The 25,853-nt window shown below is 35.9% G+C and overlaps 1 pseudogene; it reads left to right on the top strand.

The window, feature by feature from the left end:
- Positions 1-24,044, top strand: part of LOC127938578 (protein broad-minded-like) — a 44,540-nt pseudogene extending 20,496 nt beyond the window's left edge.
- Positions 24,045-25,853: the final 1,809 nt, after the last annotated feature.

Here is a 25,853-nt window from a genome sequence, read left to right on the forward strand (position 1 = left end):
ATATAAAAAAAATATTATAATATAGATTGTAACACTGACTTACCTGTCGAGAAGAAAACTTGCCACTTCAGCGTCTCTTTTGAAATCTTTATCAAGCATTAGCTCTTTCCACCTAGAAAAAGCTTCCCCGACATTAACTCTTGTTTTCTGTAATCTACGGTCACGTTTCCTTTTACGTTCTATTTTTGACTGTTTTGGCGACGATGTTTTCTTCTCCTGTGGCGCGGCATATGTATGGTCCATAATAAGAATGCAATCCAGACTTTTAAACTTGCCGGTGCAGATTCAAGCGCCTCTCACTGCTCTGCACCTGCGTTTCTGGCTCTGACCGAAAACGCGCTGTGGAAACGCGTTGGCTTAGTACTTTTTGTCCCTCTCTGCTATTATAGTTTTGCAAGATGGCGGAACTACATGGAAGCCTCCGTCGACCTACCCGTCCCATGTATATAAAGATAATAAATTCTTCATTTACAAGGATTAGTTTAAACATTGGCATAGGTATTTGTACACCATTGAGGGCATATTTATGAATACAAATATTGATTTTAGATAATAAAATACCTAAAAAGTTACTTATTGTCCCTTTAAAGAATAAATTAGTCAGTCTTATCAAGAAAACTTACAGGACTGCACATTATACATTTACGTTATATTATTATGTGGGACTGATTATTAATTAGGATGTTTATTTTCAACCAAACTGTTATTGTTTACTTAAATATCATTTCAAATCTAAATTCTTTTCTTTTTTTTCTTTCTTTTTTTTTTTTTTTTTACATCTATGGAACACATTCTATGGATATTCTTTAAATATATGTGAAATATATGTGAAGTCACATACAGTCAAGTATGGTGACCCATACTCAGAATTCGTGCTCTTCATTTAACCCATCCAAAGTGGGCACACACACAGTAGTGAACACACACACACCCGGAGCAGTGGTCAGCCATTTATGCTGCGGCACTTGTTGAGCAGTTGGGGGTTCATTGCTTTGCTCAAGGGCACCTCAGTCATGGTATTGCCAGAATATACTATCTAACCACTAGGCCACGACTTCCCCAACATATTGAAGCACATAATGTTTTTAAAAGACATCTGTATTTTCCAGTTGTTCTTGTTTTTTTTTTGTTTTTTTTGGTTTGGATCATTGCATCATTTGCGCTGCACTTTAAATCATAATTTACAGAGGGGTGTATGTGTGTGTTTGTTTGTCACAGAGGGGTGTATGTGTGTGTTTGTTTGTCTGTATACTCTAGACTCCCTGACCCCCACTAATCTTGTGATGGAGGTGTTAAGGACCCTGTGTGACCGCACTGAGTGTGCTGTGGAGTGTCTCTACCAAATCCCTGTTATAGAAACTCTGCTGGCTCCTGTTATCACCCTGCCCTCTTCTACAATTGTATATATTTGTTATTTTTATTTAATTTATATTGAAAAAATTGAGAGACAAGTAGTTCACACTTTAGTTCTTCACAACATGAGAATTTGTTAAATTCTGTAGAGGCATCGATATACTATAATTAGAGGTTTTATGTTTAAATTTTATTAATTTATTGTTACATTACAACATAATGCGTATCTACAGTCAGGGCCATCCCGCAGTGAAAAAATTCAACTAATCCTAAACTTAAAAATGAGTGTACATGTACAGTACATCATTTTTAGAAAAAAAATAACAATGATGTCAGATGGATTCTATAGCAACTTTGTGAAAAAAAGTATAACAAAGCAATTGATGCCATCTCCATGATGTATCATCAAGAAAAACGTAAACCATACATATTTTTTTACAGTTTTAGCACTACAGAAGAAGCCTGTTAATTTAAATATTGAAATAAAACCGTAACCTTCTATATAACATCTCATCAGAGACCTCATCTGCAGCATTTTATATGCATTATACTGTTCACCTCAAGCATTTTCAATTTGTCTTTTGTTGCAGCCCAAATTAAATTCCCTAGAAAGTGCCTTGACTCACATAGCAGACATGCTGGCGAGGATCGCTACCACTGAACGAGGTTTATCACTCCTGCTTTATGACAGAAATCTCGTCTCAGCCGAGGGTGAAAAGTAAGTAAATCTAATTCTGGTCTCATTTTACATTCATTATTTTTTCTACTTGCTAGTGTCATCTCGAGCTAGTCGGCACTTGTGCCATATATATCATCAGCATGCATAGATGAAAGAACGAGCTTCTTAATAAAAGAAAGGAACCTTTGGCACCTGTGTCTTCAGTGAGAGGAGTTGCAGCATACTTTGTGGAAGAAACAAAAAGTTGAATAGAATAGAATAGCCCAGTTTGTCAACCACTGTGGTTGTATACCACCATTGATTTGGCCATACCAATCCAGCAGTTAAAAGCACATTCTCTATTACAGGAATAATATTCACAGATCCATGCACTTTAATGTGTTATAGAAGTATAATAATACTTTATTGTAATATGTTCCGTTATTTACACAGTATTTCAGCTGCACATGTGGTTGTGCAGTTTACCCAGAGGCTGTGGCAAAAGAGCTGCATGTGTTCAGTGAGCTGGAGATTCCTCCCGCCATGAGCGAGGTCTTCATCTTTGTCTGTCGGCAGATGTACAACACCTGCGATGGGCTGCAAGTTCTACGTCCATACAGCCTGCATGAGTGCATCGCTAAAGCCTGGAGAAAGGTGACCTTTATACACACTAGCCTCACTATGGCCCTCACTTGTGGGCTTTAATCATCAAGTTATCCTGTCAATGATCATATATTTAGTCATATGTTTGTCTGTGATTGTATGAGTGTTATCTCTGACAAATCTGTGTCAGTGGCACAGAATTTTGGTAAGTTTAATTAGTAATAATTTTACCATAGATCAAATAACTCATGTAGTCTGTCACTGATGTTGTCATGTCACTCCACTCTTCAGTGTCACATGATCCTTCCGAAATCATTCTAATATGCTGATTTGGTGCTTGGGAAACATTTCTTATATTATTATTATTATGTTGAAAATAGTTGCTGCTTAACTTTTTGTGGAAGCAAAAATAAATAATAAATAAATGATTTGAAATAATAGAATTTTTTTTTTTTTTGTAAGAAATCTTTTATAGCATTATAATAAATGTTTGTACTGTCACTTTTGATGCATGAAATGTATCCTTTTTGAATAAAGAAAGGCCAAAACTTGCTGACCCCAACTCTTTTAAACAGTAATGTTTCTCCTGGTGTACATTTTTAATTTGTGTCAAGAAAGTAAGTTTACAAATTTTTTATTTATTTGTAATGTAAAATAAAATTTCACTAAAACATATTTAATGAGATGATTTACCAAAACGTAAAAAGCTAAATTAAAAATATTCGTCCTCTCACAGCCAAAATAGAGCCTCCATTTTTTAAGCTTATTCTAAACAGTAGCTTTAGAGCCATCAGTGTATGTTCCCCAAGCAAAACACTATTAGTTTAGGAAGAGCTGCTGAACGTTTAGTCTGTTGGCTGTATGAAGAGGATTTGTAGAATACAGAAATCCAGTAAAGTGCTATGCCGTCAATAATGAAACCTCCCAGGGGTTCCCTGCCTTCATCAGGATGAGTTAGAGCGGCGTGAGGAATCACCATCTCATTATTTAGCCTAAGGGTTGGTTGAAATGCCATGCAGCAGTCCAGCCTGACAGTGAATTCTCTTCCCCCGCAGATAAGCTCAATGTCGGAGAGAGTTCCAACTCCTGTCCCTGGAAGTCCCCCAGCGATCGCTTCCCAGGAGCTGCAGAGCGTGAGTATGCCTCCATCACTCCTCCACTGTTCTCTTGTTCCTACACAAGCTGTTTGTTTCTGTGCTTAACTTGAGCTTGGCCTGCCAGTGATGTTTAATGGAAATAAATCAACAAGAACAAGAAAGAATTAGCATTGTTGCTGAATCTTTTGTCTTGGTACTGCAGGGTGGCCTGGGAACAGATGCTCTTGGACAATCTGCTGAATTTCGCTGCCACATCAAAAGGACTGTTGCTCCTCCAACAAACTGGAGCAATCAATGAGTGTGTCACCTACATGTTCTCAAGATTCACCAAAAAACTACAGGTGCTACTTTTAAAAATGTGTTTTATTCTGAGAGTAATATTAGTGGCTTGTGATACTTGAAGTAAGAGGATAGTCCAGTCAAAAAAATTGAATAGCTAGAACACTTAATATGACCAATTTAATGTACATCTTGAGAGTTAAGAGTTAAGAGCAGCATCTTCTATATTTTTTTCTCATCATAGCTACAGACTGCAAAAGGACTTGTTAAAAATGTACTGAATGTATTGTACATTGTTAATGTATCTGTAATCATTACATTTTTGTTACTATTGATTTAGGGCTTGTACGTGATGGTACTTACTGAGACAGTGTTTCAACATGGAATTTAGGATTTGAGGCTTTCAAACTAGTTCAACTTTGACTGGGATCACAGGAGTTGTCCAGACAATTGTGGTGAAATTGTGGTCAGCCTTGGAGTGTGGTAGAGAGGATGCAAGGGTGGTCCATCCTAAATCTTCTCCAATGGACCCTATCAACAGGATACAGTTATTTAGAAGTGAAAGCTAAGCTTCATTGAGATTTAGATAAGGCTTTGATTTCCAATTTCCACAGTGTGCCTGTAAAAGCTACACTGAGTAATTCCATGAATAAATGATTTTAGTAAAAGTACACACAATCAACCACCAACCACTTGAAAGTCAAGATCAAATTACATTTACAACCCATTTTACTTGATAAACATTATCCAATAGCTAGTTTTTTTAAAGGTTTTTTTTTCTTCATCAAAATGCATAAAAGCACAACGTTTTGATTAACCTTAAAAAAATCAATTAATTAAAACTTCTCACATTAATTGGCACAAAATATGGGTCCAGTCTGAAGTGACTATGAATAAACTTTAGTAATTTTTGTGTGTTTGGGTAATTTGTTAAAAAAAAAATGACTCTGTGATGTTTTCTTTAATGAAAAATATAAATCTGAAATGGCTATGAGTTAACTGTAGCTATTTGTGTGTGTGTGTGTGTGTGTGTGTGTGTGTGTGTGTGTGTGTGTGTGTGTGTGTGCATTTGTGTGTGTGCGCAGTCCTTCTTGTCTCTAGTGGATCTGCTTTCTTCACCTCACACTGTGTGGGAGGGGAGCTGCTGGGACATCAAGCGCTTCCTAACAAGATGGAGTACAATCTGAGAGAGATGGCCACATCAGTTTTAGTGAGTAAAATAGAGTAGACAGCCTGCCTCTCAAACTCAAACTGGCCTATACATTGGTAGTCTCAGCCCACAACCATGAACGTCCACTGTTCACTGACCTTGATGTATTGAGTGATTTCTCAATACTTTTCACAGTAATTTGCAGTTCTAATGATGATCATTTGAGGGCAGACTTTGACCGATGATGTACCACATATCCCAGAACTAGCTGTGGTCTTTGCCACAATTATTTTGAAATCATGCATTTTTGATAATCACTCACTCACTCTTCCCGTCAGGACCTGATGGACCGCCTCATCATTATTAACTCTGACACGAAGATTCACTCCCTTTTCAACTATGAGCAATCTCACACTTTGGCCTGAGGTAAGATCAATAGTTCAGTCCTCTCTACCAGTAAATGGAAAGGAAGGGCACAGAAATGATAGAGAGTCCTTATAGAGTTTTATTATCTGATTAGCCTTTTTTTCTCCATTCGTCCTTCTCTGGGGATCAATGGCTGATTGATTCAGGCCTTTGTGTTCTGTGTGCCATGATTATCCTGAATTAATGCCAGACAGGGTGATACCAGGATATGAATAAGTTCTCAGGCCCTCATAGGAAGTAGAATTGACTGGTGTAATCCACCTAATTATTTAAAATGAGCACTTTTCAGTGCATTTGTTTCAATTCAAGGTGTTACCATAGTTTAAAACTAAATCCTTTTTTTATAAAAAACAGAAAGGGTTTAGCTCTTTAGATCACTTACCACAGACTGAGATCACATTTACATAGATAAATAATGCTGCAGCGAATATTTCCCCTACTTCCCCTGTGGTATTTAGATTAAAAAGGACTATGTCAATATTATCATTATGTACCGTACCGTAGATCTCTAAAAAGGTAAAATATTTGAGTATTGAGAACAAGGTAGTAATAAAAATCGTGTGTATTAATATAACCATGAACAGCCCAACAATATCATTTATAACATAATATAAGCTGTGTTATACATGCCCTCCTTTTTGCTGATTTACTATGATGTGTTTCGTTCCTGTTGTTTTTTGAAAAACCCAACAGACTTTCACTAGATTTATGCTGGTTTTACATGAAAACATGTTGTGGTCAGCACTAACCATGTTTACGCTCTCTGCAAGTGCATTTCACAGATAAGGAGATTCCAAAGCAACGTGCCAATTTTGGCATCTGGCTAATAAGGCTAGTGCCAAAATACTGTAGATGTCAATTAGATATATGGCCATTGACCGCAAAAGTTATTGTATGCGTTTAGCATTGTTTTTCCCTGTTGAGAACAGACATGTGCCGTTCCTCGGTAATGCGATATATCACGTTAATCAATATGCATGATATTGTTATTCTGGGCACTTCTAAATACCGGAAATAATTATATATTACAAATTATTAAGAATTTGGAATGCATTTTTAAAGTACTATTCCTATCAACTTGTCAAAATGCACAACACCACTGTATGCTGCTTAAAAGACACCATGTGCACTCTGATGTAAACAAGCATGCATGAGAGGCACATGGGGAACATGTGACAGACCCGCTGAATGAAAGCACATTCACTCTCTGACAGCAGATGGCGCTAAACTGCAGAAAATGCAGCCATTACCCTGGAAACCCCATAAATAAAGCAGTTGCTACTTTTACATATTTAAATAATTTTAAATAGCCATTCAGATTTGTGTATTGGCCATGATGTTCATCACAGTGCCATATACTTAACCCTCTGGAGTTGATTCAAGTGTATACATGACTTAGGTATTGCTGCAACTACACAAACTAGCTGGGGAATAGCTGGGGAAAATTTGTTTGCATTGCGCATACCACTGGTTGTATGACAAAGTACCGTGAGAGCTCTAGAGAGCAGTGGCTTGTGCTTTTGAATCGCTCTCATGGTACTTTGATGTCATACACCGATCAGTATGCTCAATGCTGCTTCAAGTCCAACACTAATATGTAAACGTATTTGCAACGCTTTGACCGTTCTCTGTAGATCCCACTTTCTCACGCACCACGATTGGTCAATTATGTACAATGTCTGCATGTTATTGGTCAAACGATCATTACCTTCATTAATTATGAAAACAGGAAACCAAAGCCAAAACCTGGATATTTTAGGCAATATTGAAATACTGGCCAGGACGTGTCCTGGGAAAATGGCACGTTTGGTCACCCTAGCTACAGCCAGACCCCCATCGACTGAATGGATTCAAAAACGGTAAAACTCAACTGTTTAACTCTAGGGGAGTTGGAAAATGAGCATATTTTTTTAAAAAGTGAAGTGTTCCTTTAATAAAGTAAATATATAATTTGTGGCATAGACCAGAGGGAGATCCTCAGGCATATTCTGGTAAAAATATAAATAAATGTTGATCATTTTCATGATCACCCAGCTTATATGGGAACAATTTATAATAATGGGTTGAGTAGAAATATTGTTTACACATTTAAAAGTTGGAAAAAAGGAGAATAATAAGGAGAAATAGAGAGGAAATACCAATTACAAACATTGTTTTCTGAAGAAAGTGTGTTGAGACTTTAACATTTTGTTATGCAGTTGTTAGGATGGTCCGGGTCTGTCTCTGTATGTGTTTCTTTGTTTTTGGTCCATTAAGTCCATTTGCTAAAAAGTTATATTATTATATCATATATTATATTACCTTCCAGCTACATCCGCTAGGTTACACCATCCTAGAGGAAATGAAGACTAAGAAAGCAGTCACACAATGATTGATCAGCACATTGGGTGTGTGTCTGTGGGAAATGGCAAAAATGTGATTGTTGTGTCTGTGGAGAGACCCACATGCTGTATGAATCAATCCCACACTTGTGTTTACGTGGAATATGGTCCATTTGCAAAATATCAGCATGTAGTTCACGCCCTCAGTCACTCAGGGAGTGTTTTTAAGACCTTCAGCGCAAGAATTTATTTGTAGTTCCAATATCTGGGACGTGTATAGATGAATCGCCCCCTTGTGTCTAATTCTATACTTTGCATTATAAAAATAAATTAGGTTAACCAGCATTGTTAGTTATGCATCTGATCTGTAACAGCATTTGATTTTCTTAGTTAAGATAAAAAATGTAATATTGATGTAGTAATTTAGTAATGGCTGCTTAAAATTTAACTTTGGCATCACAGGAATAAATTACATTTTAAAATATATTAATATAGAAACAAAAAAATATATTATGTATATGCATTTGGTTTTTATCACTGCTGACGCATTTCTGACACATAATAGATTATCAAAATCCTTTTCTCTTGCCCTTTGTGTTGCATCACAGAATCTTTCATCAGAACACGGTAAATACATCTAGCTTTGCCCTGACTTTGAAGAGCCGAGTGCTGTTAGGATTATCAGTATCCTAACATCTGACAGTTATTATGCTTTGGATAGTTCACCCGTCCTTGATCAAAGTAGCTTTCCATTAGCAGACAATAGACTGAGTCCAGAAGCTTGGGCTACTGACTTAACAGCCAGCATTTATTTATTTTTTTATTTTTTATGAAGACAAATCCCGAGTTAACTCTGCATTTTTAAGCTGAGATAGAATTTGTATATTGAAAATGATTGATGAATATGATTTTTTAAGGTACTGTAGGAGGGTTATAACAGTTACAGCCAGTCTCAGCGATACAGTGTGGAAACACTTAAATAGGCTACTTACTGCATGCTCAGTATTTATATACTGTATACTGTAGCATATACTGTAGCATATACTGTAGCATAGTATGCAAGTAGGGACACAGCTAGTTGTCTTTGCCTTCACATTGGATGGAGTCTGTGGTAAGAGAATGTAGATTGAAAACTGTTGTAGTTTTTAGCTTCAAACAAAGCGCTGATGCTGCACTGATTCAATCTCCGTCACAGTACAGTGCCATTTAATGGATGCATTGAAAATCCTCTACAATCAGCTTTGCTCAGCTGCATTGAATCACATCATTAGAAACCATTAGAGAGAAAAAAATCTATGTCACTTCACCATTCTAGCAGCTCAGTCCCTCAGGCTCCTCCAGAATTGATATGTGTCACTGTTCTCCAATCATACAGACTATCCTCATCTTATCGGTCCTCTGCTGGATTTCACAATTTATTACTCTCACGGCTTCCACGCTAATTTCCCTGGTAATGTGTCATGGAGTTAAAATTTAATATTCACCAATATTTTACAAAGAACTACTGCTGGCTGTTTGAAATTCTTTCTCTATACGTGCTTTGAATTAGTCTGGGCAAACAGTGTGCATTATCTCACTAGATCTGTAACATAAATCATTTATAAACCTTTGCCAACACAGGAGAATTCATCAACCTGTTTCTAAATATGCCATTTATTGTACATCACAATTTCATAATATGTATATGAAGATTACATTATGTTTTTTAAGTGTTGTTCAATAAATCCATGTAATAACTTGTTTTTAATGTTTTATTTGAGACAATTACTATTGCCTCATCTTTTGTTTATGTATAGTCATAAAGACTGACTTTCAAGTCTATTTGTGTTACTACGAAATATAAGATTACTAGAATTTCAAAATAATCAGCAGATTATTTGATCACCAAAATAATCATTAGTTACAGCCCTTGATTAGTTAAAATATTTCACAATACAACTGCATTGTTTTACTTTTTGTAATTAAAAAACAAATATTTTGTAATTGAAAATTAGGTTTAAAATATTTTCTTGTTCTAGTAAACTAAGTATCTGTATTTTGTCTCAGCTCTCTGTATTGTCAAACCCCTAGTGCTGATAAGCAGTGATATAGCTCATGATTTTCATCAGTTTGAATAAGGAAAGCAATAACTTTGCCAAAGTATTCTTTCAAATGTTAAAGAAAGGACCCCCGCCTCGCCCCTGGAAAAAAAGGCTCAGGATTTTTATTTTTTATTTATTTATGTATTTTTTGCTTTAACCCCTGAAAATTGAAGTAGTGTTGTTTGTTATTTGTTTTCCTGTGTAAACACTTCTTTATTCCATCTGTGCTCATCCAGGCTCTTGAGCATGCTGTGCTGTAACCTGGATTCTTTTCTTCTGCTGGAGTCTCAGTAAAACCTCTCTGAGTTACTGCTGCAGGGTCAGAGGGACAATGTCACAGAGCCGCCCTCGGGTGAAGGGTGAGTGACCATCTCTCATTTTCCCCTATACCCTTGAATATAGTTCAGCACAACACACTAATTCAGAGTCAACCAGCAGCCACTTTCTAAAAGTAATAGATAAAAAAAACTGTAGGCTTAGACAGGCTGAATCCAATTTGATCTAGATACAGTATATATTTTTTTCGTTATATTGTTTGTTTATACTTGCTTCATCATCCTCAGTGAATTCATCATTTGATGAACTGTCTGTGGAAAGAAACCATATTCTAGTTCGAATTGGTTAAGTTGGTGGTCCATCTCAGAGAAGACTTCCTCCCAGAGCCGTGCAGAAAGTGAGAACATCTCCTTTTTACTTCCTTATTAGCTGTGTGTAGTATAATAAACTGTGTTGAGTTGTTCATGTTACAGCACCATGAAAGTGAAGTGTCACTGGATGTAACTTGGTTGTAGGCAGCACACTTTTTTCCTTTTTAAACCAGTTTTATACTGGATATTCCGTTAGGAAGAGGTGTGTGAAGTGTGATTTAGTCTGTTATTGAATGCAGGATACTTTTGTACAGTTTTGACACTGCCATTGCCCCAGTGAATATATTTTAGCATGTTTTGCATTTGTTTAATAAACAGAAATGGGGTCTCAAATATCAGCATTCATATATCGACATAATCTCAATGGTGGGGTTTACAGCTGCTTTGGCATGTGGATTTTATGTGAATTGTGTTTCAGATGTATCAGGAATCATGTGATGAAGTGTTGAGAAAAACAAATATAAAAAGAGCTTTGAAGGTAAAGCCTCTGTTGTGATATAAAGAGATTTGTAAACAAGGCAGTAGATGCATTAGTGACAGTTATGTTTTGGCACAGTGAAAGGGGACAGTGCTTTGAGATTGGTTATGTTATACCCCTTAACACTGTGATGCCGTCGTCTCGCATCCAGCTGCTCTGCTCGTGCACATCCCATCATCTGTTCTCTTTTAGCAGATCAGTCAATGTACTGTTTGGAGTAACGGAATAACTCGGGATATTGGTTTATTTTGCATCAGAGGGAGAGTCAGGCACTTTTATAAACCAAATAACTTAAGTAATTTATGCATTAGTGCGTACTGGAGACGCGGACCTTTTCAAACGATTCAGTTCGATTTCGGGAACTGGTTCGACCGGTTCACTAAGATCCAGTTCAGGAAACAGTCCTCATTCTCCATAAAATGCGTAGCACACATCTGGATATTTGGATTGAACTGTTCCGGAACAGTGTTGTAAATGCAAATTAATCACTGAGTTTTAGTTGTCTACTTTTTTGGAAGGCCAAACAAAGTAGCTTTGCTTTCACAGTGAAACACACTGCGAGTGACTCCACAACACGGCGCTGGCGACAACAGCAAGAATAAAAGTTACGCTTTTTTCTTTGCGTGAACATTTGGGCATCGTTATGCAAATCTTCCCACATTGTGACATAAACACGTGGGGGTGTGTTAGAACGAGGCATTTTAGGAGGGCATTGTTGACTCTTAACTTTTATAAAGAATATATCTTTGTATTTGAGACTTTAGTCTTTGAAACTTTACAGATCTTCTTTATGCATCAAGATCTTGTAACACTCCAAAGAGAAAGGGAAAATTGAAATCGTATCATATGACCCCTTTAATCCAGTGTTTTACATGGTTCACTCTATAGTAACTTCAAGGACACTTTCTCTCTTTATGACAGACTCGTTTCTCTTTTTTACTGTCACCGCAATACATCTTTATTTAAATGTGGCAGCTGTTTCCAGCTCAATAAATAGAGACTAGAGGTTCTTACTGCCTAGTAAACACTCTTCCTTTAGGAACAAGTGTCAGTATGTGCACGGAGGCCTATTCAATGTCTCAGTGGTGTTTCTTTTGGTCTTTCTTTAAATTATAGGCTTGACTCATTATATTGTCATTTTGAAGGCCAAGTAGTTATACAATTAGTAGTTAGAGAGTCAGAGTCACAGAGTGCCATAAACTGTCATAGACTTTGCAAAGGGCATGCAATCAGTAGATGCATTTGATGTAAACTGTTCATAAATGATATTTCTGATGAAAACTGTTTGAGTAAAATGATACTTTAGTTTATTCATTATGCACTATTATTTTAGCTCATGTTCAAACAATGTATTTTGTTGCTACATCTTTTATTCTTTGACGTATGTTTAAATAAATGTTTATGCTTTTATTATATTTGAATCGTGGTTAAAATTGACAACATGATATTTTACAGTTTGCTGTTTTACTGTTTTTTTTTTTTATATTGTCTACCAAAAGATTAAAAAAAAAGAAAAAGAAAAAGAATTTATCCAAAATGTGTAAAATGGCCCAAAATGAATAAACATGATGAATATTGGCAAAATTTATAGAATGCATTTGCCAAAAGACAATCGTTAAAAAATGAACACATTTCTTTTCAGAGTCAGAGATCAGTGCTTTCTTGGCCTCGTCTAAAGAAACTGAAAGAGATGCTTGCTGGATGGATGACTGCAGAAGACAGTTCATGGCTACAAACACTCTCACTGGATATGGTATGACCCACATTCAGCTCTGTCCGAAATTCACAGCAAGATGGCCAGCTTGTCTACAGGGTCAAAATTAAAAATGAAATTTCTGTTTAAAACAATATCTTTGCCCGGCCACTGTCTGTGAGGTAATAAGGGTGAAGTAGGATGACTATTAAGAGGGTCTCAGGCACAGACCCTTCTTCTAAACACCAGAGGAACTAACAATATCCAGTTATTTTCAGCAGCAATACTATCCTACTACAATCCTTTTGTTTTCAGCAGTGCAAATTGTTTAGTGATTCTGTCCAAATGTAATGCAGACTTTGCTAAGAGGTTGTTGGTGAAGGACTGGGCAGCACAAACTATATTGAGTCATTGTTGTGTTACTCATTTCACATGCAAAGTGGGCATTTACATAGAAGACCTAAAGCCACAACAGCACAAAACAGCCTGTTTAATTTTAAGGGCCAGCGAGAAAAATATAAAATAAATTATGACTGCTTTGGTCAATCAAAAGTGGGCTGGAGGGAAAACAAATAAAAATGTTAAAAGTATGATACGACCCTTTTAAATACATAAGAGAGCTCTCTTGCATTAAATGTACCTACTTTATTTTGGAAAATAAAGCTCGTACATTTACGTATTCAGGATCTCTAATTCTCCAAGACCACTTTCTATACATACAGAATAGATTGTTAACAATGTGAAGTGCACGCTTGCTTTTTAAACCAAAGTTATTTGCATTTATTTAAAGGGTTCTTAGATGTCACTAGTTCTTAGATAACACTGTAAGGCTTTTCTGGCTCACGGTATTTTAAAGCAATTTTCATGTAACAGTCACTCAGCATATTTTCTCATTGTGCATTGTGCATTGTTGTATTTCAACAAACAAGAAAATTCATGCTAGAGTCAGGGAAGATCTGTTTTTAAACTCAATATAGTGTAGCTCAAGACATTCTTTGATTTCTCTATCATTTCTTGGATGTGACAGAGGCTCTTTTGCTGGAGATTTGAGGTTTGATTCAAAGGAAATTGCCGTGATGGTTCAGGTTTCTTTTCTGTCACAGTACTTGCTGATCTGTTGGAGAGGGTTGTGCTGTATCTCTCATCTTCATCCACTGACTGCTTCTTTCCACCGGCAGAATATAAAGGCCAGTCAACTGCACTTTAATGAAAGGATTTATTTTAATAGTATTATTTATGTGACCAACTTGCGAACAGGTAACAGAGATATAATTCACTTCTGAAGGCTAATATGGACAAAAAAAACACACACAATACCACAAGGGTATATATATGAATATACTTTTGTGTATCATAATCCTACTTCTCATAAGTATACATTAAACATGACATATTTTCTGATTGGATGTTATTGTGATAGAAACATTTCTGCTTGAAACTTTCTGCATCCCACCTGGGATAGGACATGCTGTTAGTTCATAATGGTATGCTTCTTGTAAAAATCCATCTGGACGAGATTTGTCAGCTTTCTATTCATGCAAACAGAATTATTTAGAAAATGGGCGAATCGTTGACTCTGTGGGGTTTTAATTTTCATTAAACATATATGGTTTTCAGAAATAATATTGGTCATGCACTTTTGTTTAAATCCCAGCTGCATATCCACTGGCTTGAGCTTGAGTAATCCAACATTCACACTCCTCTCAACATATTATTGTTGAGACGTATTATTATTTTGCTTTGTATTTTCAAATGAATTCATTTAAATCAATTAAACATCTTTTAAAACATAAAATATTATTTGTAATGTCCGAGAGTTAAAGTTTTCATACTTTGAAAGACTTTGATATCTCATTTTTAAGCTTGGTGAGGGTCAGGGGTCAGTTTGTGGTTTGGGTTCTGGCATGCTCATGAACTTTTAATTTAATGACTAGCATCTTCTTTAATTTATGAAGTAGGAGACTACGAGTGAAAATGTTTCTAGCATCTTTATGCTTTAGCACTTTTTTAATACTTTTTGATTATTATGGATTAAATATTGATTTCACTATAGAAAGTAGATATAAAGTGCAGCTTTTGGGTAAAGTTTTGAATGATAGATTAATTGTTGAGAATTTGAAAAATTTAATCAGACTTCCGAATGTTTCCAGACTTCCCAAATAGGATGTATGTATGGATGCCTGACATGGCAAGTATTATGGTGTCATGTTACTTTAGCATTCGTGTCCTCCCTTCACCTGCCTCTGGATCTGTATCATCCCCTCTTATTTAGCGGTGGAGTGGGGTGGGTTGTCACACTTCATCTCATAATTCCTGACTGATGTGAGCAGCAGGAAGTATGATTTCTCATTCCGCCTAAACCCTTCTTTCCAATTGGTTCATTTGTCAGCCAGTCAAGACCAGTCACTTCACAAGGTGCACATCTATCTGCATTATGTCATCATTACAATCCTGACATTGTTGTTATATTAATGAGGATGGAGAAATGGCCCCATAATTATATCAGTGGGCCCATTTCCGTCTCACCAAGGGCATTCACTCAATTAAGGCCATTCTTAAGCATGATGAATGTAGATTACCCAGCTAATGTTGATTTGTGGGTAAGACGATGCTGAGATGAAAATGTATTATTTAACAGCACATTTTGCAGTGCTCTTTTGCTACTCTGTGCTCCATTTACCCAAATTCAATGGGTATTTGAAGAGGAGGTGCAAAAATGGAAGTAATTTCTTTTCTTTCCTTTTTTTTTTTTCGGTGGTGGACCACAGTGTAAAGACTCGAAGCCTGTCGTCTGTGGAGCAGTTAGGTGTGGGGATATCCCTCAGGTAATAGGCTACTGTAGCTTAGGGTTTGTGAATCAGCTTTTAAGTGCTTTGTTAAGACACTAATGTATACGTAAAAAATAAAAATAAACACATACATACTAAAATATATACTGTATACGGGGTCTTAAAGTCTTAATACCTCTCCACAAATGAAGGCCTTTAAAAGGTCATACATCGAAGCAGAAAGTCTTTCATTCACAGTCATGTGGATTAAAAAAAAAATAATAATAATTTAACAAAATGAAGTGTGTTTATGCTTAAAACAAGAAAAAAACATTTGTCAGATGGGTAGGAAATTGGTTTCTTTTTAAATTATTCACTAGCCCATTGAAAGATACAGTATGTGTTCTTAGTTAAATGATACATTTTATTTTTATTTTACTTTATACTTTATCACTTTATTTTGAACAATTTCTTAGAAACAAGACTTCTTATCTAATGTTGTGTCTTAATTTATACATCTTTTGACGTTTGCATTGGAAAACAAGGCAGAAATTTTGAGGAAGAACGGTGTTTTTTACAGTCGGAACAAAATATACAGTAAATGTTATTTCCATATTCCCGTCAAACTGTTTTGTGTGTGAATTAAAAAAGTATAAAAAATTAATTTGAAAAGTAATGAAGATCTGGTGGAAGTTGTATTTTAGGTTTTTTAACAAATTTTCTGCTTCCTAGACATTTACACTTAAAGAACATATTGGCATATTGTGTAAGGTTTGGTAAGACTTAAAAGAGTCTTAAATTAAAACATGCAGAAATGTATTATATATTAGTATTATTATTATAATGAGAGTAAAACATAATAATGTCATTATTAATTATTATTAATAAATACATGTATTTTGCTTATATATTTGAACTGGAAGACGGAACAAAAATACTGTTTAGGAAAGTGATTTTTGCGTGTGTATATTCAGAAATGATCTCAGCTTCACTGAAAGCCAGTGGCATTCTGCGGTATGTCAGCACCCTAGTAAAACTCAATATGAACCCATTTAGATATATTTTGTCTTAAGGCAGTCCACAATGACTGTAATCAGGCAATGCATTCTAGTGCTCAGCACATTGTAACTCTCTATTAACCTTCATTCTGTGCTGTTTCCCAGGGAGAGACTGTACATGCGTGATAAAACTGAATTTCATTTGGTTGTGAAATTTGTTCTTATTAGTTAAGAAATATTTCCTTGAGAAAGTTATAATTATGTAAATGTACGTAAGTTGATGTTAGAGAACATAATTTTAATAATGTTTTTTCACCTTTATTTAGCAATGTTTTGTTATTTATATATATATATATATATATATATATATATATATATATATATATATATATATATATATATATATATATATATATATAGGGGTGAACTATTCCTTTAAATGTCTCAAACTTAGCCCATGTTTCAATTTTGTACTACTAATAACAGCTGCATCTCTCTCATGTTTAGTTATGTTCTGAATTTATATTATGTACTGTATATGCTTGTGTAGCTTTCATATCCATTTGCCGTAAACAGACCTCAGCGTTTCGACCTGTATTATCATTCTAATCTCCATTTGCATAGGAAAAGTTCATACTGCTAGGAAATGCTGGATATCATCATATTACTGGGGCAATAGTCATTACACTCTAAACAGGAGGTTGCAGAGGCAGCTAATACAATTTTGGTCATGTCATTTGCATGTGTGGTGTTCTGTTGTTTTCTGTGGTGGCCAGCACCCTTAGAGCAACAGTTCTATCATTATTTACTAACCACATACCATTTTCCTGAAGAACACAAAAGGGGATATTTTGCATTTTTTACTCCAAAACATGGTTTTATGTTTATGTACAAATCTTCTGAAGTCATATCATAGACTAAAATAAAGTCATTTACTGAAGATCTTGCCCTTTGCAGAGTTCTCAAATCTCATTTGCACTTCATTTTCAGCCACAACACACTATAACTAATGCAGCTTAGCATCATTTACACTGCACCATGCGCAGTGCATCTTCACACTTTTAATGGATTTTGTGTGTGTGTGCTTTAGGTACATCTCCCTATAGAGATCGCTCAGGCAGGCATTCATCCAATCTACTCCTGCACCGCTCATTACGTCGAGATGTTGCTCAAGGCAGAGGTTCCTCTGGTTTTTTCTGCCTTCAGGATGTCTGACTTCACTCCCTCTCAGGTGCTGTATTTCAAGTACTTCATTTTAATCACACCACTTCAATCTTCTTTCTCCATTTGTAATAACCAAGCAAACTTGCCAACCTGTATGGATTTTGCAAAGCAGTTTGGCATTCTGATATTTTTAGTGTCCCAGTCTTCCCAAATGTATAATTTATTTAGAGTTATTTATCAATTTTCTGTCAACAGAAAGAAGCTTTAAAGTTTCCATTTAAAGAAAGCATTGTCAAAAAGGTCAAACAATGACACTAACTTTTCTGAATTTACTCAGGGGCATATTAATGATAATAATAATGTAAAAAAATTGAATGCATTTGACCTCTCTTCCATTTACACTGCGCTTTATTAGATTGTGTGGATGTTTTTCTGTGATTGTCACATCACTGACGTTGTAAATCATGATTGCTGGTTGAATGAGTTTGACACTACCAGGGTAGAAATATAAAGATGCAAGGACATTCTGCTTTAACCTGAATGACTGACAATCTTCATAGACAAATGCAGTGATTACTCAAAGCTGCACTCTCTCCAGGGTTTATATGCTTGGTGTCAAATCTCTGCCTCAATTCTTCTGTCAGATCTAGTCAGATATGACCTTTTTCCTGCAGTCAAGGGCCAGCATATTAAAGAATAACTGTGATTTCTCGGTTTAGTTTATTTATATTTTATCCTTTGAACACTCTCAATAGGCCTGGACATGACAAAAAAAAAGTATTTCTCTGTGTGCCTGTAAATTCAAGTACCATGTTAAGGTTTACTGTACAGTGTGTTCTTGCATTAACTTATATTGGTCAAAAGTGACAGTAAAGCCATTTAAAATTGTACAAAAAATTATATTTCAAATATCTTAATATCTTATAATAGCTATTTCTATTTATTAAAAAATCCTGAAAGAATGAATGAATGAAGAATGAATTGTACGTGGCAAAATATGATAATTATATATATATATATATATATATATATATATATATATATAGAAGGTTTTTTAGAACTTTTACTCAGCTGAGTAAAAAAATAAAAAATATGTTCTGTAGTTGCTACACAGATACCTGCAGTTCTGAAACTTATAACTAGTTTTAGATGGACATAAACTGAAGGGAAGAAGATTTTCTGTTTTAAATTGAGTGTCACCTCCTTCATAGAGGCGTCCGTGTCTGGGCACTCAGGAACAATGATTCAAATTCTAGACAAAGCAGGAGGAGAGACACAGATGCTGTATAAATTGCCTGCTGGAGTGGTCTGAATGTACAGAAGGCATGTACGCTTGGCAAAACTAGAACGCCATCGACGATACCACAGAATAATTGAACAGCTTCTAAGAGAGGATTATATGACCACAGCTCAGTTCACCACCACAGAAACAAAGATACCTCAAGCCTCTAGATAAAAGGGATTTCTGCATATTTTGATTCGAGCGACTTTATTTATTTTTTGTGTATGAACTCCAGGAATTTTTTTTTTTTTTTTTTTTTTTTTGCTGTCATTCATACAAAATCATTTTTTATAATTTTTTGTCTTGTTTTCCAGACTCACCCTCATGTCATTCCAAACCAGTATGGCTTTCTTCTGTGGAATACAAAAGGAGATGTTTAGGAGAATGTTCACACTGCTCTTTTTCATTTAATGAAAGTGGATAGGGATTTGGGACAGTCAAGCTCCAAAAAAGAAGAAAACTGCATTCTATGAACTCTGAAAATTTTCCTCAGAGGAAAGAAAGTCTGTTTCGAAAGACATGACTGTGAGTAGATAATGACAAAATTTAAACTAGTCCTTTAAGGAGAGAAAATCCTGAGGCAGTGATGTTTTAAAGGAGCGCTGAGGGTTTACAGTGTGCAATCGTGTCTGCAATAAATCAGATTTAGCACATTCATGCCCTTGTTTCACTCTTTAAAGTTTACAACTTTTTAGTTTTTGCGTGTGCATCGGTGTTCACAGTGTACCCTGTTCAATAGAGAAAAGGTTTCCGACAATTTCTGAAAGGTTTCTGAGGATTTGTACATTAACAGAATTGCAAAACTTATCTATGTTTCATCTAAATTAAAGATCTGGATGGAAATTACTTGTAACAATCCCTCCGAATGTCTCTCTAAAGCTGAATACAGAGTAAATGTACAATGAATCCATTTTAGATGATTCAACATTGCAGAAATCAAACTCAACTAAAGTCATTCTTTGTTTGCAGGATTTCAAAAGCAATTGTCTGTCACTACCGAATACCTCCAACACTTTGAAAACCATAACACTGGTTAGTGAGTTCAGAGCATCCTGCAGAACCATTTAAGGCCTTTTTTCTTTGTTTTTATCAGCAACAATAGGCAGCATGGTTTTAATGTCTTTAGGTAATGGGTACTTGTAATTAAAATGACATTTTTAGCATTTTTAATTTTAAACACACCAGTGTGCAGCCATTTTCTAGTACATTTAATCATTTAGCAAAAACGTTTTATACAAAGCGACGTACAATTGAGGAGAACAATAGAAGCAACAGTATACAAGTGATGTGACAAGTCTCAGTTAGTCTAGCACAGTAAAGATACAGTAGCAAGGTTTATATATATGTATGTATGTATGTATGTATATGTGTGTGTGTGTGTGTGTACAGTATATGTATGTATGTAGAAAATAGGTTCTTGCTAGTATTAATTGTTTAGAGCTGACAAAAAAAGATGTCTAGACGTTTTATGACTCAAATTGCGATTGTCATTCCACCATCTGGTAACAGTCCAGGAAAAGGTCTCTGAGAGTGATTTTGTGCCTCTTTGGGATGGCCCTATGAGGCATCATTCACTTGCAGAATGCAAGTTTCTGTATATTGGTGATAAACCAGTGGTTTTCTTGTAGGCAAACATCAGTAACTTGAATTTGATGTGAGCGACTATTGGCAGCCAGTGCAAACTGAGGTGTGACATGGGCTTTCTGTGGCTCATTGAAGACCACTCGCTTCTGCTTTCTATATCAGTTGCAGAAGCTTGGTAGGCCCACCAAGAGAGCATTACAATAGTCCAGTCTGGAGAGAACAAGAGCTTGGACAATGAGTTATGTGGCCTGCTCTCATAGGAAGAGCTTAATCTTCCTAATGTTGTATATGGCCAATCTAGTACGGCAATGTGGACCGAGTTGTTGTAGCACTCATCTGTTTTTACACTTGTCTGTCTTCACACGAGGGCTGCCACAACCGCTGCTGCAGTGTACTAACCAATTATACACTCGTCTGATACCTCATTATTGAATTCAGCAGGCCACATCTTTGTGCTTAGCAAACTGAAACTGAAAAGCCGCGTGATACGCACGAGAAAAAACACGACTTCAGCATTTACCACAGTAAACAGAGTAAGCAAAACAATGTTTCCTAGCAGCAAGAACTGTGCCAAAAAAATCTAATCTAATCTAATGAGAAAAGAAACAAGACACTTAGAAGCTGCAGTCCTCTTCTGTTGCTCGACTGCTGCTTCTAACAAGTGACATGCCAAGTTTTAAATGGATTTGAAGAAGTAAAAATTTTTCAGCTTTATGGAAACATCTGGACTTTTCACACTCGTTCTTCCTAATGGCTCGGTGGTTTTATATTATTGTTTTGCTACTCCACAGCTGTCATTAATTGTGTGAAGAAACCCTCCAAAAGATTGTCATCATTCACTTTCTTCTACATTTCTTCTTCTACACAATACAAAATTATATATTAAGCAGAATCTCCAAGCTGCTTTTTGACAAGCAACAAAAGCCCAAAATTGCATATTTATATTTCACATTAATCCTCAAAATGTGAACATACTTCTATAAAAGTAATTCTTACAAGTTTGGACTGGCTTTATGGTGAATTAATTTTCGAGTGAAGTATTCCTGCATGTTCACCAAAGACTGCAATTTACGAGATATCATCTTACACTAGGTCATACGTAATCTAATTGTATGTAAAATTGCAATGAATAAAAGGCAAAAGCCTTTCTGTCATCAGTGCAGCATATTTCAGTTCATGATCTTTATCTATTTTTCTTTAGTTTACTTTTTCACTTACTGTCAATTATTATCTGACTATATTCAGTTCTATTGAAAGATGCTCTGTATTAAATGTATGGCATTATCTATCATTCATCAGCAGTGGATAAAAGTGGTTTGCGTTTGTTTTGTAATAGACTATGATTACAAGACTATTATTATTACAGTCATTAGTTTTTTGTTTGCTCTTAAAGCATTGTGAGTTCATCTGTTTTGTTTGTCATTGCCATACCAACTGCTGTGGTCTGCAGTTATATCACAAAACTGCTTACACTGCAGGCATATTTTATTTAATGCAGCAAACTCATAAAGGTTTATTATCCTTTCTCTCATTTTCATCCATTCACCATGAACCAGAGTGTCCCTTTGTAACTTGAGGCATAGCTTTATGACTTGCATTCGCTGACTCATCGTAAACAAAATGTAATTCATTTGGCATTGTCTAAACTATATTATTTATCCTCAGCTAAATGTCAGAGTGTATTAGACTGCACATTGTTTTAGGCGGCACATTGTTTATTTAGTACAAGAAAGTATTGCCACTCCTCACATAGCGTCTGTGTAAACGTCTTGTTTCATTAATAAATGCCTTTCGTCACTGTAGGATATGGGATTTGGCACAATTTTTAAAATATGTAAAATCTTGCATGATTTCATACAGTAGGGTTGGAAATCATTAAGGGTGTTTTTAGCCACCCTTGTGTGCAGGATAATCAGGACTGGAAGAAGAATATCAAACTCAAAACTCAAATATCAAATCTATTCTAAAGCTGTTATAACCCTGTTCTACCTGTTTTCTTGCAAATCGGCTCTCTCAGGCACTGCTCATCAAATCTGTGCTTCTTTTGCCCGCTTGCAGGAGGAACCAATCCACGGCTTCAGGGTGAGTAATTACCTGGAGTACATGGAGGGCAACTACAGATCCATGGTGCTCTCGGACATGAGGAGCATCTTACCAAGGAGCAGCTAGAAGGAAACAGACCACTGAAGATCAGCAGGGACTGAAAGTGCTTGTGGTACAGAATGAGACTGAACATGTTGCATGGATTTAAAGCTGTTTTTATTACACAACATGCTCAATATGTGAAAAGGTCACTGTTTTATCAAACACAATGTGTTTTCCCCATTTGCTTTCATTCTCTTTGATTTTTTTTGGATTCTAATACCGTACTATAGTATTCTCACGTAGGGAATCATAAATATGAGAACACAAGCTCTTCAAAGTAGAGGGTGACACGGGAGTGGATTTTCAAATCTTTCCCATCCCACTCCCGCAAAAAAAATCCCGCCCATACCAATCCCGCAAAAAAAAAAAAAAAAAACGGGGGGAAAATCCCATCCCATTCAATCCCGGAAGAATGAATCCCGTTCCCGCCCACTCCCAGGTTGTATATTTTTTGGCTGGAATCTGTCAGTTAAAGTAAAAAAATAAATAAAAAAAATACAGTAGGCTACAGATCACAGCATCACAGCAACTTTAGTAAAATAAAAAAATTAAATGTGTTTTTTGCAGATGCAGATTGCAGATTTTTCTACGGGTTCAAGTTGGTTACACAAGTTTGTTGACCAATGGAAAGCTGCTTTTTTTTTTTTTTTTTTTTTTTTTAAAAGGACTTCTGTATGAGATGTGCACTGAACACTGAGAATAGACAGTGGTCCAAAATTTCTAGAATGCTGACCCCATATGTAGGTTCATGAGTCATTTTGCAGTCTCAGACTGCTATATGACATCAGTACGTAAGAAAAATTTCCATGCTTTTGAATGCTTGATTGCTGTCTTAATGAGCAATCGAACATGAAGTATGTGGGATCTAGCATGTCAACACTTGAATATACAATGACTCACATACTGTTGACATAGTCTTGTTGTGTAGTGCATGTTGCCATTTTTTTCTTTAGGCATATATTAACATCTGCAGTCTCTCGTTCACATCCTAAGGAAGCTGTACAGAGAGGCGTTATCACGTTGACAGGCCGTCATTAGCACATAGATGCAATCTCTCACCCTCGCCATCTGTAACTCACACAGTGAATAATGAATTAGATCATTAGAGAGGTGTCTTTCTCCTTCACAACAACTGCTAAATATTGCATACTGTTTACTCAGTAGGAGGCAGAAGGAGTTATAATTTAAGTTTTAAAAAGTTCCTTGGAGAAAGTAAGTAAAAATATATGCACTCTTTTTACATTGCATTAAAAAAATAAAAATTGTCACCCATAAAGACATGTATATGCTGATGCTCAGATAAAAAATACTGTTTCAGTTTTGTGTGATCAGTTGATTTTATCTTTGTGTAATCATAACGAGCTGTACACATTAATCAGGTTAATGATTTAATGACTGATTGTTGGCCAACAGTCATCTGGAAAGCCAATCTTGTGTTGGCTCATTGTAAATTGACAATACAAGGCTTTTGAGGCATGGATGTTGATGATGTATCCGCGGACCAAAATGGTAGGATAATTAGAAAAGGATAATTATGCCTAATTAAACTGATTAACTGATAATTAAGACATATCTGTCTCTGTATTAGGCTTGAGGAGTTGCATTAGCTTGATTTTCTCTGGTAAATATGCTTTATTATTGTCCTCCACATTAATTATCCCTGTTATGACTGCCAAATTCCACTTCTAGAATCTGCTTGATGAATGGGCGAATGTCATTTGAAAGTGAGCATCACTGTCCCTCTTCTCACTCTGAGAAGCACTTGAAATGAGTAATCTGATTTGTGAAGGGCATTAAGGGCCGTTCACACCAAGGACAATAACAGTAAACTTTTAATAATTGTTTGAAGTCCACGCCACATATAATGACACAAAAGAACTATATCATTGGAATAAATTTCAGAACAATTTTCTTTTTTTTTCAGCTGATGAACAATAAAAATTTGACAGCCACTCGAATCCAACCAATTTAAAGCTGCAGCAGGTTACTTTTGTAAAAATATATTTTTTACATATTTGTTAAACCTGTCATTTTGTCCTGTCAGTAGAATATGAGACAGATAATCTGTGAAAAAAATCAAGCTCCTCTGGTTCCTCCCAGTGGTCCTATTGCCATTTGCAGAAAGTTATCTGCTCCCGGTAAGAAACAACCAATCAGAGCTGCGATCCGTAACTTTGTTTGTGTTCAAAATGTAGAAAAATGTATATAATAAGCGAGTACACAATGAATCCATTTTCCAAACCGTGTTTTTAGCTTGTCCTGAATCACTAGGGTGCACCTATAATAAGTATTTATATTCGGACTATTTTCGATTGCTTCGGGGGTACCGCGGCGGAGTAACCCAGTACCTTTGTGATTCTTCATAGACATAAACAGAGAGAAGTAGTTCCGGCTACGATGTTCTTCCGCAAGACGCAAGCATTTCTGTTTATTAACCGCTAGAGCGTCAAAAGTTACCTACCGCAGCTGTAAGAGCTCACATAATTAAAGCGGCAGACAACATAACTTCAATGCACGCTTATAATAAACAATGTTATTGTGTGTTGGCATGGACACTAATATAGTTATTGATAGCTATATTAGACTTGTGGCCAGTTGGCAGGCTACACAAAGATTTGTCAAAGTTACTTTTTCAGATAGTTAGCATTGTGAAACAATAACCGTTTTATTTTTCACTTTTTAAGCGGTTTTGTTTGGTGGTCCTCAACGTTCATTTCATTTAAGGGGAAGGAGTAGTACTCATGTCATTCTCGCAGCACCTCTTCTAAATCTACAGCACAAAACAGTATATGTAGTTCACAGAACACATTAATCTTATGAGACGTTTCTCAAAAAATATAGCACATCCAGTGTAGTACGATCCCTGAATGAATGACTGTAATGTGCTGGTTCTTTTAGTGAATCAAAAACAGTGCACACTTAACAAACTTAAAGGCAGGGTAGGCGATTTGCTTCAAAACCATTTTTTGTTTTGCTGGTTGAAAGTCTCTTCACATCCCATAATCACTATTATTATTATTACTATTTATTTATTCTGTGGGAGGCATAGGACCATAAAATGTTAGTCCAATCATATCCCTCGGTCCGAGGGCTACGATATTATGCGCTTTGTACTAAAATGTTTTC

This window comes from Carassius gibelio, chromosome A20, assembly GCF_023724105.1.
Source record: "Carassius gibelio isolate Cgi1373 ecotype wild population from Czech Republic chromosome A20, carGib1.2-hapl.c, whole genome shotgun sequence".
Taxonomy (NCBI): domain Eukaryota; kingdom Metazoa; phylum Chordata; class Actinopteri; order Cypriniformes; family Cyprinidae; genus Carassius; species Carassius gibelio.